This window comes from Panthera uncia (assembly GCF_023721935.1).
Source record: "Panthera uncia isolate 11264 chromosome D3 unlocalized genomic scaffold, Puncia_PCG_1.0 HiC_scaffold_8, whole genome shotgun sequence".
Classification (NCBI taxonomy): Eukaryota; Metazoa; Chordata; class Mammalia; order Carnivora; family Felidae; genus Panthera; species Panthera uncia.
In genome coordinates, this window is record NW_026057586.1 from 15,380,955 (window position 1) to 15,400,485 (window position 19,531).

At 35.2% G+C, this 19,531-nt stretch overlaps 1 long non-coding RNA gene across 1 annotated transcript in view; it reads left to right on the top strand.

Moving 5' to 3' along the window:
• The window catches only part of LOC125914490 (uncharacterized), a 114,734-nt gene that overhangs the window by 29,850 nt on the left and 65,353 nt on the right, over positions 1–19,531 (top strand). Inside the window, exon 2 of the long non-coding RNA XR_007455322.1 lies at positions 12,300–12,405. This is a non-coding gene — a long non-coding RNA (uncharacterized LOC125914490). The remainder of the gene's footprint in view (positions 1–12,299; positions 12,406–19,531) is intronic.

The window sequence follows — 19,531 nt, forward strand, 5'->3', positions numbered from 1 at the left end:
TTCAAGTTGTTTTGTTTTGTTTTGTTTTGTTTTTAGATTCCACATATCAGTGAGATCATAGTGTTTGTGTTTCTATGTCTGGCTTATTTATTTCACTTAGCCTAATGTCCTCCAGTTTTATTCATATTGTTGCAAATGACAGGTTTTCCTTCTTTTTCATTGCCAAATAATATTTGTGTGTGTGTGTGTGTGTGTGTACGCACGCATCTGTGTAAAACATCTTTTTTTTTAATCCATTCATCCATTGATGGTCACTTGAGTTGTTTCTCTATCTTGGGTATTATGATTAATGCTGCAATAAACATGGGAGTGAAGATATCTCTTTGGGATTCTGATTTCATTTTCTTTGGATATATGCCCAGAGTGGGATTTTGGATCATGTGGTAGCTCTATTTTTAATTTTTTGAAGAATCTGCGTAGTATTTTCCAAACAGCTCTATCAATTTACATTCCCACCAATAGTGTACCAGGGTCCCTTTCCTCTACATTCATGCTTACACTTAACTTTTGTCTTTTGGATAATAGCTTTTGGATAATAGATGTAAGGTGATAGCTCATTGGGATTTTCATAAATTGGAATACTTAATATTGTTAGGATGTCAATACTACTCAAAATGATCTACAGATTCAATATAATTCCTATCAAAATGCCAAAATTTTTTGCAGAAATATAAAAACCTGTCCTAAAACTCATATGGAATATCAATGGACCCTTTCTAATTTCAAAACTTACCACACACCTACAGTAATAAAAACAGTGTATCACTGCATAAAGATAGACAAATCGACTAACAAAATAGAATCAAGAGTCCAGAAATACCCTCATGTCTTAGTCAAATAATTATACTCAAAATGTCAAGACCATTCAATAGGGAAATGGCAGTATTTTCAACAAATGGTGTTAGGAAAACTTATCCACATGCAAAAGAATGAAGTGTACACCTTTTTTTTTTACACCATATACAAAAATTATCTCAAAGTGTATCAAAAATCTAAATGTGATAGCTAAAGCTATGAAACTCAGAAATAAGTGTAGTAGAAAAGCTTCATGACATTGAATTTGTCCGTGATCGCTTGCGTCAAAAGCATAGGCAACAGAAGAAAAATTAGATAAACTGAACCTCATCGAAATCAAAAACTTCATGCCTCAAGAACACTGCTAATTGAGAAAGTAACCCACGAATGGAAAAAATATTTGCAAATTATATATCTGTTAGGGGAAAATATCAAGACTATATAAAGAACTTTTATAGTTCAATGATTTTTAAAAACCTGATTTTAAAAAATGGGCAAAGGACTTGAATAAACATTTCTCCAAAGAAGATATATAAATGTCCAATAAACACATGAAAAGATGCTCCACATCACAAATCATTAGGGAAATCCAAATCAAACCCACAGTGGGATACCAGTTCACATCTATTGGAGTGGCTATTGTAAGAAAACAAACAAAAAATGACAAATGTTAGTGACCATGTGGTGAAACTGGAACCTTTATGCACTAGTGATGGGAATGGAAAATGGCACAGCCTCTGTAGAAAGCAGTATGGCTGTTCCTCAAAAAGTTAAACTGAAAATTGACATATGATCCAGCAATTTAACTTCTGGCTATGTACCCAAAACAAGTGGAAGTGGAGATTCAAACGGATATTTGTACATCCTTAATACCAGCATTATTCACAATAGTTAAAGGTGAAAACAAGCCAAATGTCCACTGAGGGGTGAATGATAAAATATGGCATCTGCATACAATAAAATATTATTCAGCCCTAAAAATCAATGAAATTCTGACACATGCCACCCATAGATGAACCTTGAAGTCATTATGGTAAGTGAAATAAGCCAGATGCAAAAGGAAAATCTATGATTCCACTTTCATGAGGTACCTAGAGTAGTCAGACTTGTAAAGACAGAAACTAGAAAGGTAGTTCTGGGGACCTGGAGGGAGGCGGGGCATGAGGAGTTATTGTTAATGAGTATAGACTTTCAGTTTGGGAAAATGACAAAGTTCTGGCAATTGATGATGAATATGGTGACACAACAATATGAATATACTTAATGCCACTGAACTGTGCACTAAAAAACGGTTAAAATGATCAATTTAATGTTGTGTACATTTTTTTTCACAATAAAAAGAATGTATGTTTATCGTCAACTCTCTTGCCTGTATGTCCCTCTGCCTTGTTAAACCCCAACCCTAATTAAATGCAAATCAGTCTACTCCATGCACCTTTTTGGTTAAACTCGGCTCGAGCAAAGTGACAAACTTTGCTGACTGATATTTCTTTAGATTTAAAACTCCAGCAGTCAGAGTGATCCTGTATACTATAAGCCATCATGTTGCTCCCCTGGGAAAACCTCCGCAAACACTTCCTCACCGCAAAATAAAAGCCAAGTTCCTACACAACTTGGCTCATTCTTTTCTCTTCTGTTTCATTTCTACTATCCTTCCCCTTAATCTTTCTAAGGCTAGCCACACTTGCCTTTCTGAAGTTCTGTGGAAGAGCCAAGGATATTTCCACAGCGAGACCATTGCATTTGCCATTCTAGATTTGGAATGTTCTTCCTTTAGAAATTTGTGGATTCCCTTACTTTCTTTAATTGTCTAGGCAAAATTCACCTTCTTAGAGAGGCTTTCCCTGTCCACTGTCTAAAATAGCAACATCACCGCTCTCTTTACCCTTATGCTGCTTTATTTTTATTCTCACAGTGTTTACCATTACATGTTATTATATGGCATAATTCATTTGTTTATCCCTAATCTATTTTCCTCATTAGAATAATACCATGAGGATGCTGACTTCTGTTCACTGTTGCATTCTCAGCACCTCAGAGAGTGCCTGCTAGTTGGTTCTCAATAAATATGTATTGAATGATGGAATTACTTAACACATCCTCACAAAGGGGTTCAGAAAGTAGCCTAGAAGAAGAATTCATTACAAAAGTGGATCCTGAAGTTCTCTTGACATTTTTATGTTTCGTATTTGAACTCCTTTCTTTTTCGAAGTAGAGATCTTTGTTGTCCCAAAATGGATTCAAGCAAAATATGCCCTTTATACAACTGCAATTAAATAGTATAAACCATGAACATCTATTGCTATGTTCATTGATGACCTTGACTCAAGTATTACTGAATGTGTACCACATGGAGATACACTAAGTAGCCTCAGAATCTTCTCTCTTCTTGAACTAGTGAACTTGTGCAGAAGCTAAAACTAATTCTAGAACATTTTTCTACTTTTTTTTTTCTTGTAGGATGAGGGTATTTTCTCTACGTGGTTCATGTTTTCATATTTTAAAATTGTATGTTTTGATCCTGTTCACTGCTGACTTACGGGCTTTTTAAAGTAAGTGATAACGTTTTTTTAAAAAAGAAAACAATAATTATTTAAGGAAGGTGCTTTAGTGAGGGGAATCAAAATATTGTTTTGCAGTATCAATTGTTCTTTTCTGAGAGGTCCTTTATGTGGATTACATTCATATATTGCTGTGTATACACATCTATGTATATGTAACAATATGTAGATATAGATATAAAATCATATATGTCCTATAAATTATAATGCCCTGAAAAGTCTTGCCATGTTTCTCTACATGATCTCTATTTATAGTTTTCTAAGAAAAAAACTTTTAATCAAATCAGTCAGTTCTTTTTCTGCTTAACCATACGCTTATCCCTGTTGGAAATAATTTATGCAGTGGAAACCCACTGATACTCATCCACCGAAAATATTTTAGTCAATGTTTTCTTTGGAACCAGATAAAGATGAAATTCATTGTAGCTAGCTTTGAGTGTATTAGTTGGTATTTTACTGCTGTCTGACTTTCTGAAATTCCAAACACTTTTAATGATTAAAACCATTTTACATAATAAGAGGCTTTGTGGTGAGAATGATTGACTAGTTGCTATCTGCAAACAGCAATTTATAACCAAAAGGGGCTTTAAGATCCTGAAAATAATTGGTAGCTCATTATTTGGATTAAATTGCTGAGTTTAGCTTTTCATTTAAGTTTTAACAAAACCACACTTACCAACTATTCGTATAGGCTTGGTAAGTGACTACGGCCCCTCGTAGCACTCTTCCAAAATGACAGAATGACATTAGAGCTGTACCTGGGTACAGGTGACAACGCTTAATGCAATTAACTAAAACAGAACCCAATAACAAGGAGCTTTGCTGTCACCTTCAAAGAGATACCTTTGCCTTAAAGTGTCCTTACAAGTGGCTCAAGAACTTATAAGAGAGAAAGGTGTTATTTGTAACTTGGTACTGAGTAAGCACCAGGTTTGAACTCATGAAAGGCCACTTAACTGTTTAGAGTCCCATGGCCAGAATCTCCCTATATTTCTCCCAACCTTTAATAACCGCAATCCGTAAGTTAAATGTGGACAGGGACACACAACAGGAGTGGGTCAGTTCTACTGCTTTGGGCATGGGGTTACACTGTTCGTGTGACTCACTGTTCTCTTCTATGAAGGACAACGTCCATAGTTGTGCTATGAAAGTTTTGATTCCAACACAGAAGGACTCTATATGTCCAAGCACGACGCTAGACATTTTCCCTAAGGCCATTATAAACTTCACAATAACCCAATGAGGAGGCCTTTATTATTCCCAATATGAGGACACTGATCTTCATAGCTAATAAATCAGCCAAACTATTGACTCCAGTAATTGCTATCTTCCCATGTATCCATTCTGGCCTTCTTCAAATATTTAGGCTTCCAAACAAAACAGATCTATCCTCTCTATGCTTCAAAGACAACATGTTAGTGGGTGATTTGATGGTCTGGTTTTGCTCCAGTAGTTCCTAACTAAAGGCTTGGGTTGCCACATGAATGAGCAGGTTGGCTTGATAGGCTCAGTAGAAAGGTCCCTCTGAGCAGGTGTGCTGCCCGTGAGGAGTGCAGAGACAAGCTCCTTGCTGTTATTATGCGATGTGTTATTTCAGGGCAAATTTATGCCTCTCCTAGGGAGCCTTCTAGAGTAATAATCTCTGACAAATGGTGATCCTGTTACACCTAGGCTCCCCGAATAGCTCCACCTGAATTTATTTTGTGTGTAAATTACAGTGCTCATGCGAAAGAAGAATCCCATGGATGTAGCTTCATTTCTACTTATTAAGGGTGGAAAGAAAAATGTCATGATTTGTTAAGAACATCTTTCAATCATTCTGCATTTTCCCCCAACTATTAATTTTCTTGCAAGTGGATTTTAGGAACCTAGGCTCCCCTTTCATAAAAAATAAGTGTCATTGTGAAAGTGTACGTGACCAGGTCCTGCAAATAACCAGAGACAGATTTGAGTGGGCAAGCACAGCACATTAAAATAAAACATTTCCGTTTCTTGCATTTTTCAACAAATCTTTAGTTGGGGGGGGGGGATAAGTTTAGTCACTGTGATTTTACATATAATTATTAATAACATGTCTTGTACTTTTACCTTCTCCATGGTCCTCATTCATGGTCTCTGTTTTCTCTGTAACCAGAATCTCCCACAGATGCTTCAAATTTTCAATGCTAATTTTGAGATTGGTATCTTTCCTCTACCACTAACTGAAATGTCTCTGTAAAAATGATCATTTTGTCCCATCTTTTTTCTTGAATGAAGACATACCAAAAACTTGAAATTAATAAAGAATAAATTAGAATAAAGCTTTCTTTACCTTCCCTCTGAATCATTCCAAATAGCTTGTCAGAGGAGAGGTCATTACAAGTTTTCTTTGTTAGGCAACACATATTCATCTCCCCTATTCCCAAATTGTTATATTATACACTCCTTCCATAGTTACAATAACAGTGATTTATAAGTGGTTACTTCTTGGTCTTGACTTATTAAAAAATCTAAGCAAGTAAATATATAAGAAAGGCTTTTACTGAGGGATCGTCTCAGTTTTCCTTGCTGTGTATTGGGAGAGCTGAGTGTTGTTCAGGATGTGTGCATATCACTCTTTATTCTTAGAAAAGCTCATTGTTTCTCTTGGCAAAAGTCCATTTTTCTTTCCATTCTTGTTTTCTGGACTTTTTTTTTTGAGGGAGTGGGTAATTTTCAGCATCCATTTGAATGTGTAATTACTTCTAAAATCAAATGGGTTTTTTTTATTGTCATTATGAAAGTAAAATCACTTTTAGTTGATATTTAGTATTACTGAAATGTTCAGAGAGAAAGATTCTGCCTAGTTGGCCACATTGCATTTGTTCTTTCAGAAATGCAAATAACACATCTATTAACTTTTTTTAAAGATAATACATAATGTATTTCTTTCTCATAAGTCTACTATGTTCGTGAAGGACGCTTGCACCTACATAGAAACACGATTTTAACTCAAGGGGGCATAGGGAGATAATGATAGATAGATACAGAGATACATAGATACATAGATATATAGATGATAGATCAATAGATAAATACATAGATACATAGATAAACAGGTATTAGTGTTCTCTAGTAGTGAAAGAATGAATGCTGCCCTCTGGAGGCCACAAATAGAAAAAGCAAACCAAGTAATTATACCATCTAATCACGTGCTTAATGCCTTCAGTTTGAAAATAAACTGTATCTCTTGCCTTTCCAGTAAATTATATCTAAGGTGGTACAGCCAAGAATGTAGGGTTAGGCTGAATCTGAATTTCACCACATTACACATTTTTGTGGGGTTATGTGTTCTTATGATAATTTGTTCACAGTGTCTTTCCCATTCACCAAGGACCACAGAAAGAAATCAGTGACAGAGAGAAATGGAGAATGGAGTTGACAAAAAGCAAATTAATCTTTTTGTCTACTCAACCCCCACTTGAAATATATATGACTTTGTACTTCAGATAATACTTTATGCTTTCTTGCATAACATATGTGCCAAGATTGTGAAGTGAAAAACGTGGTTTAAAAAAATAGATGAAAATGGAAGAGAAGCCGTGACTCTGGAATTTAAAATATATTCTTTCTATATAAGGACAGATTTTCTCTTATGAAAATTAAAATACCGTAATGAAAGAGAATAGCCTTTGCTGCAACTTCCTTAAATGTGTATCCACATACGGTCTCGGTCTTAGAATATGCGATATATAGATTAGAGTAATAAAAATACAGACGTTCCATTTTAAGTGTTCTTAAGACTAGTCATTAGGAACCCAGATATTTGGAATGTTTCTTCCTAGAAGAGCTCTTCTTTCTTAAAAATACCAATGTTTATAACCCTTTGAGGGTCATTTAAAGTTTTAAGTCCAAGAAAAGCCTTTCTCCACTTCATTTCATTTCAGGAACCTACTATTTGTTTTACTTCTTTGGCATTCTCACACAACTCTAAACATCTTAAAGTTCCACCTATGTTATATATATATATTTTTAATATACACAATTAATGCTATTCTCATACTTTCTGAAATAGGGATATTTACTTTACTTCATAGATAAGATAGTGAGAATCATTTAGGTTATTTGACTCATTTCTTTGCAAGAACATGGTACCCTCTAGATCAAATACAAAATGTTGGACTTCAAAATTGTTTGTCTTTCTGCTATACAACATTTAAGAAAAAAACATTTGTCATGGACTCAAACATTATGCATTTAGAAGATGTGGGAGTTCAAGCATAAAGTGGATACCAAGCCATACCAATAAACAACATATCAAATAGTAACAGCATTCTGCAAAATGAAAGAAGGAGGGAAGTGGGAAAGGATGGAGGAAAAGAAGAATAGTAGTGGGAAATAAAGGAAGAAAAAAACTGAGAATTTCACATAGTCTCATGGATTGCATTTCATACTTTTTATTTGCCAGAGGAAAGAGCGTAAAAAATACAGTTTCAAATATGATGATTGCACAGGTATTTCTGGAGTAGCAAACTCAGGTATAGAAAAAAAAATATTATAGAAGAGTAAAAGAACCTAAGGTGATAATGAGCCACCAGGGCATAGCCGTGGTTGGTTAGAAGCAATAGTTGACTATACAAAGACATTTAATGAGGAAAAAAAATAGGACAGTCTATTAAAGGGCACATTTTTTAAACCATTTTCCATCTGTGTTCCTGGAAATGTGAGTTCAATCAATGAATAATTCATCCAAGGCTGATAAAGGAAAAATGCAGAATGTATTCACTTGGCCAAGATATGTAGGACAGTCAACTGGTAACAGCTTCAGTTGCCCTGGCATCAAGGTTTAATTGAACCAAAAAGCAATTCTGAAATTTCAAAAGAATATTATTTCTTTTTTGAAATCTGTAAAGTTGGACAGAAGCTTTTGAAGACATAAAACTAAATTGAGGGTAAAATAGGCTTATGAATTCAAACCATAAAGGTTATCAATTTTATCCCTACCTAGTTTAGTTAAGTAGAGAGTCATCATTTTCTTTCCACCCTGCTTCATTTTCTTTGCCTTTATATTCATGTCACAAGTTCAATATGCAGATATTATTACAGATTGTAGAACATGAACAATAGCAATACCTTGATTCCAACTGTAAGCCATGATACTCTGGTACCATCTTTCTAGTAAAATGTCTTATCAGTTGGCTTTTACAGCTTAAAAAATCATCATAAGCATCGTGACTTAAAACAATCATCATGTATTTGGCATTGGAAATGCACCTTGGTCCAGGTCAACTAGAAGCTTCTTCAACTGGTCTCAGCAGGGCGTGCTCATGCGCCTATGGCCAGCTCTCGGTAGACTGAGGCTAATTCGTCAAAAGGGATGTTAAGTAGAATGGCTTGTCTTTATTACATGTGGTCTGTTAGTCCCAGCAGGTTATCCCAGACTTGCACACTTGGTTGTAACAAGGTCGCAAGAGTGAGAGGTTTACCAAAGCCTCTTGAGGTCAGGCTCAGAATTTATAGTTTCCCTTCCATTGCTTTTTTAAGTCAAATCAAGTCCCATGTGCTGCCCAGATTGCAGTGGTATAGAAAGAGATTCTATCTCCCAAATCAAGGAAAGATTATGTGGCCATTTCTGTCATCTACTCCATCTTCTTTTGAGAAACTCTCACTAACGAAGATACAGCCATGAGATTAAAATTCATGCATAATTTATGGCATACATTTAGTCCTCAAATATTTCTGAGTTCAAAGTTTCTACCATGCTTGTCTTTCCATCTTTCAGTGGTCACTCAGTCACTCAGTCAGACTCCCTCAGAAACTTCTGGAAGTTCCCATGGAATACTAAGCTCTATAACTGATGCCCTTTACTAGCTTAATTTCTGGGTTTTGTTCCAAATATGTGGTGGTTCTTTTTTTTCCCTTCATTTCTCCTTATCCCTATACCTATTTGTTGAATATTAGTGCAAGGTCTCTATCCTTCTTACTCTTTTCTCTCTTTGCACCATTTCCAAGGCTGCAGGTATATACCACATCCTTCTCACTTGTTATTTGAATTACTATGGTAGCCTCCTCCTGCATATTTCATAGATTTCACTTTCCCTTATTTTTTTCATGGTAATCATCAAGAGCTCCTGAAATCCTTAGAAGAATCACATCAATTGTAATTCTTAATTATCTTCATTTTTCTGTAATTTTCAGAATAGAGATCAAAATGTCAGAACACAAGGAAATGTATGCTCTAATCTGTTTTCTGCTCTAATTCCCCAAATCATCTCTGCTAAACCCATATAGGTCATTATTTTTAAATGTTTACCATTTTTCAGTAGCTTTTGCTCCTGTGATTTAGAAAATAATTTGCTGCTTTCTAGAATGCTCTTTTTGTCACACCTTTTTAACTAACTTATCTTCTACTCATCCTCATTCACGATTCCACACATTTCAGTCACTGCCAGGAAGATCATTTGATGCCTGTTTAAGTTAAATAACCCCTATGGGGACTTCATGAAGTCTATGCTCATCTGATATAACACATCACACTTTATTACAAAGTGTTGATGGTTTTTCCTTCTGTCTCTCACAGGAGCATATCAACTGAAAGAAGGTTGTTGATATGTGTTTCTGTGCCTATTTAGTATTTACCACTGTATGACACTCATCAGATGTTTGAAATAATTAGGTGGGAGTAAGTGTGTGCCATAATAGGAAAAAGAAAGTTAATGTATCAGTTCCTTAATACTATAATAGTGGTGTGTAACAAACAGCCACAATACCCTACTGGTAGAAAATGTATACATTTATTTTTGCTCTGAGTCTGTGAATCAATCAGTTGGTCTGCTGATATGGACAGGTGTGGCTGATCTTGACTAGACTTGACCATGCACTTACACTCAATTTGTTAGATGGGTAGGGGCTGGCTGGTCTAGGATAGCCTCAACTGGGACTCATCTCTCCTCAGTGTGGTCTCTGTTCCTCCCAATGGCTAGTTCAGGCTTATTGTCCCAGAAGATGCAGGCATTTACTAGAGTTGCTAGGCTTGGAACTGGCAGAAATGTCTTCTGCTTCATTCTATTGGTCAAAACAACTTACAAGACCAGCACAGATTCAAGGAGTGAATCATGAATCATCTTCTTGATGAGAGGAGCAGCAAAATCACACTACAAAGAGCATGGATGTAGTGAGGCCATTAATTGGAGCTATCAATGCAATCAATTAGCTTTCCCAACCTATAGCATATTATCCTAATTTACATAATTATTCACATCATTCAATACTGTGCTATTTAACTCTATCGCAAGCATATAAAGAAATACAATTCCAAAGTAGACCTCAGATTTGTTCAGACTACTTTAGTTTGAAATAAGTTTCTGATGAAAAAAGAATTTAGAAACAAAACAATCATTTAAACACTGAGCACCACAGCTCAAACAATAAAGAAATTATAAAATAAAGATGCTAATGAAACAAAAAGAAGTAAGAAAGGAAAGAGAGGAACAGATAATGACTCAACAGAGCCAAACTGCTAAACTGTAGCAATCAAAGCAAATAGCAAGAAAACAAAAGGCACTGATTAAATTCAACCTCTCTGCTCCCAAAATAATATGTATGCTGCATCGTTTTCAACCAACAGTATGGTAAAGACCTAAGTTAGTGCACAGCAAGCATTATCAATTCTATTTTCATTACTATTGGAGGAGAGATTCATTTTCTTGATCAATTAGGAAAAATTATCCCTATTAAAGTATTTTTTGTGCAACTATAGCTGGGCCACTTGAAGCTATCTTGTCCTTGCTCTGGCCTTGAAGTATTGGAAGAAAACTCTATTATTATCCACATTCAGCTTGGCAGAGAGCAAAATGACATACCCTTGAAGCCTCTGTTTTCCAGATCAAGGGACCAGTTCTCTGCTTAAGGACAATTAAGCAAAGTTTAATTTGGCCAAGCTAAAGGCTCAGTGTCAGAAACATAAAATCATTAGTTAAAGAAGGCAGTGATCAAGATAACCTCAATATTTCCCTCAGCTTGACTATACGTAGACTGTCTTCTTCCTGCCTCCAGGCCCCTGACCTCCCTTTCACCCAGGCCCTACAGAATCCAGATGACCTAACCACCAGGGCCTCTCTGCATCCTTTTCTTAGAACATTTACTTTAGAAAACTTGTCATTGTGAAATCTTTCTTTGTCCCTTTGAGATGCAAAACTTTTTAAGAGCCTCTTGCTAGTTTTACAATCCAACGTGGTCTTTCTGCATGACTTTGGGTCTGTCCCATTGACAGGACACCACTGAGGAAGATAGTGTTCCTATCTTCCCAGTCTCTGTCCGAGGGTTGGAGCCTAACTTCCCTTCCTGGCTGCTTTGCTCCATGTGCAAAACTATCTTCCATTATGAAGACGCATGAAAACTTATTTTTCCTTTGGTTACAGTCAGTGAGCAAACAGAAGGCCAATAGTCCCTCCGCCCTGAGTCTTAAAAGCTCAGACTGAGTTCTGGTCTTTCCTCTGTTGCAATAGCCTGGAATAAAGTCTTCTTTCCATGTTTAATTTTGTCTGGTGCAATTTGGTTTTGAAAGTGGCATCTACACATTAGCAAAAATTGAGATGTTTGAAAGTACTTTTGAAAATTTGAAAATGCTTCACAGAAATTCTAAGAAGCCTGAAAGCTTCTGTGCAGTATTTAAAAAGCAAATACTTCATCATTTGGAAAGCCCCATCTATTCAGAAGTGATTTAAGTTTTAGAACAAAACTAAGAAATTTTCCCCTTAATGGAGGGAAGAAGATGCCATATGTTTTTCACAGGTAACTCGAAGTTTCTCTCCAGAGACCCCTTCTTTATGAGTGTTTTTCTTTAACCTTAACAGCATACACCGCTGCCCATCTTTCCCCTAAAAGGCTTATAATCGGAAAATGTGACCTATTTCTAAATTAACTAAATTTGAAAATGATTAAGTTTAACTTCAACTAACTGTGCATTTAATATCTGTCCCTTAGGTCCTCGGCCTGTTTCAGAGCCCAGAGCACCCAATCGGATGTTAAAGAGTTTCAAATCTAGTGAAGAAGGTTGATGTTCACACAACTACCTCTAGAAGAATGCAGAGTAAGTGAAATTCTATGATGGCAGGGAAACACACACAAATTGAAAAGGTTTATAGGCAGAAGCTGTTAACATCCAGGAAGTATAAGGGGGCAAAAAAAAAAAAAAAAAAAAAGAGGATGTTTGATGGTCAGGTCTTAAAAGATGAGCCGGGGTGACTCAGTGGCTCAAGAGATCAAGTCTTGATTTCGGCTCAGGTCATGATTCGCAGTTTGTGAGATTGAGCCCTGCTGGGCTGACAGCTCAGAGCCTGTTTGGGATTCACTCTCTCCATCTCTCTCTGCCCCTCCCCCGCTCATTCTCACTTCTCTCATTCTCTGTCTCTTAAAATAAATAAATAAACTTAAAAAAAGAAAAAAAGATGAGAGGTGCCTGGGTGGCTCAGTCGGTTGAATGTCCAACTCTTGATTTCGGCTCAGGTCATGATCTCACAGTTGGAAAGTTCAAGCCCTGCGTCAGGCTCTGCACGGACAGTGAGGAGACTGCTTGAGTTCTCTTTCTCTTCCCATCTCTCTCCTCCCTCCCCTGCTTGTGTGTGTGCACCCTCTCTCAAAATAAGTAAATAAACTTTAAAAAAAAATGAAGGGGAATTCTAAAGGAACACAGAGAAAGGAAGAAGATTCCAGGTGAAGGCAATAGTTTGATAAAAGGTTACAGAAGAATGCAGGCTTCTGTCTCGTTCTGTGGTGCTGTAAACACATTAAGACAGAGTCTGGCAAAGTAGATATGGGCAAATCCTGCTTAATTACTCCACTTTTTAAGAATTAACTCTACCAAAAGTCACTGAACTGTGAGATTTGCCCTTTAATAATTAATTTATAAAGTTTTTTTGGGTTTGCATACATGATTTTTCGTAACTTTACTCAGGGGAAATGTATATAAAAGAAGCCACATCCACTTAAGAGGTGCAAGTTGTGCACTCTGACAGATGAATACGTCCATGAAACTGCCGCCCCGGTCAAGATAGTGAATGTACCCTGCATTCTCAGAAGTGCAGCCCACCTTTGCTCTTAGTCACAAAGCGATCCAGATTTTGTCATTATAGATTATTTTTTTTGGCTGTTAGAATTTTGTATCAATGGAATTGTAAAGTATGGACACTTTGGGTGTCTCCCTTCTTTCACTCTATATAATGGATTGGGGAATGGCATCAGGTAAGTGTAAGCTTAACTATTTGAGAATCTGACCAATGATTTTACAGGTGGTATTACTGTTTCACATTTCTACCTGCAGCGTAGAAGAGTTCAGTGGCTCTACATGCTTGCCTGCAATTAATATTTCAGTCTTTAGAAGGAAAAAAGGCAGTTCTGGAGAGTAGGTCATGATATTTCTTTGTGGTTTTTTTTACTTGAATTGTCCTGTGAACTAATAATTTTTAGCATCTTTTCATGTGCTTATTGGCTATTTTTAAACCTTGTGAAATATCTGTTTGAATCTTTTCTCTATCATCTATTAAGTGGTTTGTCTCTTAATATAGAATTTTAAGAGTTATCTGTATATTTTGGTTACAATTTCTTTGTAAGAATCATTTTTTCAAATATTTTTTCCCGTCTTAAGTCAGCCATTTTGGTTTTGTTAATGTTATCTTTTGAAGAATCAAATAATATAATCTTAATAAAGTATAATTTTATCAAATTTTTAATGATTTATGTCCTATTTAAGGAAACATTGTTTAATCCGGTACTGCATAAATATCTTCTCCTATGTTATCGTTCAGAAATTCTATAGGATTAGCTTTCATATTTTGATTTATCATTCAAGCTAATTTTTAGATATAGTGTAAAGTAAAAAGTTGATTCTCATTTTTGCATATAGGTAGTTTTTTCCATTAATATTAGTGTGAAAAAGTTTTTTTCTATATAAGTGCCTTAAGAACTTTGTAAAAACTCCATTGTCCATAAATTTGTTGTCCTATTTCTGGACTTTCTACTCTGTTTCTTTAATCTACCTGTATTTTTTGCTAGTTCCATATGTCTTGACTATGTAACTAACAGTAAGTCTGAAATCAGATAGACAACATACAAATCTATCATGGACAATGAAAGAGAGAGAGAGAGAGAGAGAAATTACAAATACCCCTCGCAAACATAGATGCAAAAATAACAAAATATTAGCAAATCAACTCAAACAATATGTAAAAAAAAAATTTTACATAGAATTTATCCCAGAAAATCAATTAGGTTAACATTTGAAAATCAATAAGTATAATTTACCATATCAAACATGTTTAAACATGAAAACCATGGGATCATTTTCAACTATAGGTAAAATGCATTTGACAAAATTCAACATACATTTGGGGTAAAAAACTATTATTACTTAGTTTTATATATAAGTATATTACTTATAGTTATAAAAAACTATGATTATTATTACAACATATTACTAACAGAAAAGAATATTCTCAAGTAGAATATTACATCTAGCAACTTCAGAATAAATATTTTTCAAGTGCACATAGAACATTCATTAAAGAGAAATATATTCTGAGTAATATAATAAGCCTCAATAAATTAACATTTGTTAAAATCATGCAAATTATATTTTTAATAATAGATATCTAGGAAAAGCTACTGTAGTGGGAAATTAAACAGCATAAATTTAAAATTATACAAGAGAAAAAGACAAAATGTTAAGGGAAATTAAGTTATATTTTGAGGTTGGGGTGCCTGGGTGGCTCAGTTAAGTGACCCACTTCGGCTCAGGTCATGATCTCACAGCTCTTGGGTTCAGGCCCCACGGGTCGGGCTCTGTGCTGACAGCTTGGAGCCTGGAGCCTGCTTTGGATTCTGTGTCTCCCTCTCTCTCTGCTCCTCCCCTGCTTACGCTCTGTCTCTCTCTCAAAAATAAATAAACATGAAAAAATTATTTTAAAAAAAGATATATTTTGAGGTAAATGATAAAATATATCAAAATTGGTGAGATACAAAGTATTACTTAAAGGGAAACTTATTTTAGAAATCAAAGTATCAATCAAACCAAAAGCTAGCCCTCGAAAAAACAAACTAATTAACAAGATCTTTTAGCTATACTGATGAAGAAAAAGAATATAAATCACCAAATCAGCAATGAAAAAGGAATTATCACCACAGTTCATACAGACATTAGACAGATAATGAGAGAACATCATGAAAACCTCATGCCAACAAATTTTAAAATTGACATGAAAGGGACACATTTTCTTGAAAAATCCAACCTTTTAAAATTGATACAAAAAGAAACAAAGAATCTGCAAGCCCAGTATATATGAAATAAATTGAATTGCTTATAAAAATCATTCAAATAAACCTCAAGAATCATATAGTAAGATCTGTCAAACATACAAGGAAGAAATAACATAAACTGTTTCAGAAAACACAAGAATGAGAATCACTGGCTAAGACTAACTTGTGTTTGAAGCCAGAAAATCTCTAATACCAAAGCTGATAAAAAAAATTATATGACAAAAGAGAAAACTATCAACCAGTGTCTTCACAAATACAGACCCAAAATTCCTTGACACAACACTAATAAACCATAACTAAAATATTTTTAAAATATATTTTAGGAGCACCTGGGTGGCTCAGACAGTTAAGCATCTGACTCTTGATATCAGCTCAGGTTGTGATCTCTCTGTCATGAGGTCAAGCCCCACATCAGGTTCCACACTGAGCAAAGCCTGCTTGGGATTCTCTCTCTTCCTCTCTCTATGACCCTCCCTTGCTTGCTCTTTCTCTCTCAAAATAAATAAATAAACTTAAAAGAATAAATAAAATATGTTTTAAAGTATATTACACTTCAACCAAGGAGAATTTATTTCAGATAGTTTGCATTCAAAAATCAATCAAAGGTACACCAGTATTCATAGCAGCAATATTTGTGAAAGTCAGAAGTCAGTCAGCAAAAGGCTAAAAAACAATGGACCATTTCTTATCTTTAGGGTAGGCAAAATGTTAAAAGACTAACAATACTGAAATATGTGGTACCAAGAAATCATTGTATATTTCTAGTGAGAATGGGAACTAGAACAACCACTTTAGAGACTTTTGGTGTGTTTCAGCAAAGTGTAAAACAACCAAATAATTCTGCTTTTAAGTACATATCCTAGTGAAACTCTAGCCCACGTCTACAGGAGAAATGTATCAGAATATGTATAGCATCTTTTGTAGTAGTAAGAAAACTGGAAACAACTCAAATGTCCACTGAAGAGAGAGAACCAGGGGCGCCTGGGTGGCTCAGTCGGTTAAGCATCCGACTTCGATCGGGTCATGATCTCACGGTCCGTGAGTTCGAGCCCCGCGTCGGGCTCGGCGCTGACAGCTCAGAGCCTGGAGCCTGTTTCAGATTCTGTGTCTCCCTCTCTGTCTGACCCTCCCCCGTTCATGCTCTGTCTCTCTCTGTCTCAAAAATAAATAAACATTAAAAAAAAAATTAAAAAAAAAAAAGAGAGAGAACCAAAGTGTCATATGTTCATGTGATGGAATATTATGTGACAGTAAAAACAAAGCAAATGTGGCTGCATGGACAAAAATAAATCTCCCAAAATGTTTTAGAAAATGTGCAGAACTGTTCACAGCAAGAATAATAATTACATGAAGTCCGAAAGCACTTCATAATTGAATAATTCATTTTTAGGAATAGATAAATAAGTCTACAGCAAGAGAAGGATAAAACAGTTCAGGAAGAGAGGCAAGGTAATGGATCGCAGAGAGTTCACAGGAAGTTCATAAATTATTGGCAGTGTTCTTTTTCTTAAGATAGGCAGTGTGTAGATGAGTGTTCATTCTATTTATTAGTCTCTATAACTTAGATAAACCTCATGTCTCAAATACAAGAAAAAAAATACTAGGGCAGACTCCAACTCCATGTCTCTTGGGTATTAGCCCAGCTATTAATCATTTTTCCATTCTTCATACATCTGCTATTTATTTCATGTAGCAAACACTAAGAAAAGTGTTTCTCTTGAGAGGAAGAAAACAAAATCTCTTTGTTTGCTTTGCCATTATTGATGATGCTAATTGTAATATTGTTTTGAAAAATAATGTTCAAAATCCCTGTCTTATTTTACTTCCTCTGGAACTAGGATAAGGACATTTTTTCTCATTTCTAGAAATTAATTGCTTACATTTCTCCCCACATCAGGCGGACAGCAGATATTGTGCATGTGTCAGTCATAATTTAACAGAGGAGAATTTGCATCTTTGAATGTGTCTCTCCCTTGTGAGTATCTGCACATTGGGAATAGTTGGAAACAATATCACCATGAAACAAAATGCAGGCATTCTGAAATGTTTGCAATGTTGTCTTTGTTTTCCTTTCTGGAGCCTAATTCCCCAATGCTACGTCTATGTCGTCTTTTTTCGTGACAGGAAGATTAATAGTGAGCATCACATATACATTTTTGCTAGGCCATAGGTTATAGAGGACACACTGTGACCAGCCTTATTTGCTAATCAAGACAGAACTTGATGCCAGCAAGATTTATCTGGAGATGAGCTTTGTAAGAGGAACAGTTTGACCTGAGTAATCACAGGGAGTGTGCATTGCTTTGACTTTAAAGTTTGACAGCTGGGATTTATGACAAGCTCAAAGCAGTTCCCATCAACATCATCCGTGGCATGCAAGGAGGAAATTTTATAGTGTACAGGACCAATTTTCTATTTCCCCATATTTATCTGAATTGGCAACTAAGAAACTTCCTCTAGTAGCTGTTGGCAATTTCAAATCAGATACTCTGTTCCTGTCACTACAAAAAGCTCCATTGGAATTACTGACAATTGAAATCATGCATAGTGCATATGCTACAATGTTTAGTCAGCATGTGCAGGTATGGCCTTGTGGGAAGTTCCTTTGCTTGTGACACAAGTGTTTGAGAAGCCCATATGACATTTTTCTTGGCTGGTAATGCAATAATATTTCTATGCATTTATTTGTGCATAAAATAGAAAATACAGAAAACTAAATACCATCCAAATTTGGGGTAAGAGTTCACCTACTGTCAAATAGCACTAAGCCAAATGAAATCTCATTTTATCTAACAATATTTGTATAGTGCTGTGAATAAGAAACACCTATGGGAAAGTACATGCTTTACGCTCCTTATTTACTTCACAATAATTAGTTAATAATGTGATTCTTCTGTCCTATGCTCATTGGTATTAACATCTGAGAAAAATGAAAAATGCACATGGCATGCTTGTTTATGTTGGAAAATCATAAGGAATGTACAAAAACAAAACTCCACTAGAACTAATAGTTGAATATGCCAACATTGCAGTATCCAATATACAAAAATCAATTGTAGTTCTATACACAAGCAACAATTAATTGGAAAATACAGTAAAGCTATTATTTATAAACTGTAGCAAAACCAATCAACTATTTTAAAAATAAAGTTAGTAAAATATGTGTAAGACCCAAAAACTGGAAGCTACAAAACATTGATGAAATAAATAAAGGAAGACCTAAGTAAACTGATATACCATGTTCATGGATTGAAAGATTCAGTACTGATACTCAGACATGAATTCTACATAAATTCATCGGTATTTATTCACTACAACCCCAGTGTAAATTCTCTTGGGCTATTTTATAGAAACTAATAAGTTAACTCTGTAATTTATATGGGTATGCAAAGGACATAAAGCAGTCAAAAACAATATTGATAAAGGAGGCAAAAGTTTGAGAGGTTCACCAACCTGATTTCAAGACTCAAGATAAAGTAACAGGAAACAAGACAGTTTAAATACTGATGTACATGGAGACAGATAGATCAGTGCCACAGAACTGGGAGTTCAGAAACAGATCCACATATAGATTGATTTTCGCAATGGCAACAAGTTAATTCAATGGGAGAAAGGATAGTCTTTCAACCACTGATTCTGGAGAAACTAGATATCTATTTTAGAAAGAAAAAGAACTTTTTTTAAAAAAAGAAAAAGAAAAGAAATTTAATTCCATTCTCAAATCATACATGCAAAAAAGATAATTTGAGATAGATCACAGATCTAAATGTAAAAGCTAAAATTATAAAACTGTAAGAAAAAAGAAGAGAATATTTTTGTAACAGAGAGTAGGCAATACTCTCTTTAAAAGGGACACAAAGGCACTATAATTAAAGAAGAAAAATGATAAATTGGGTTTCATTAAC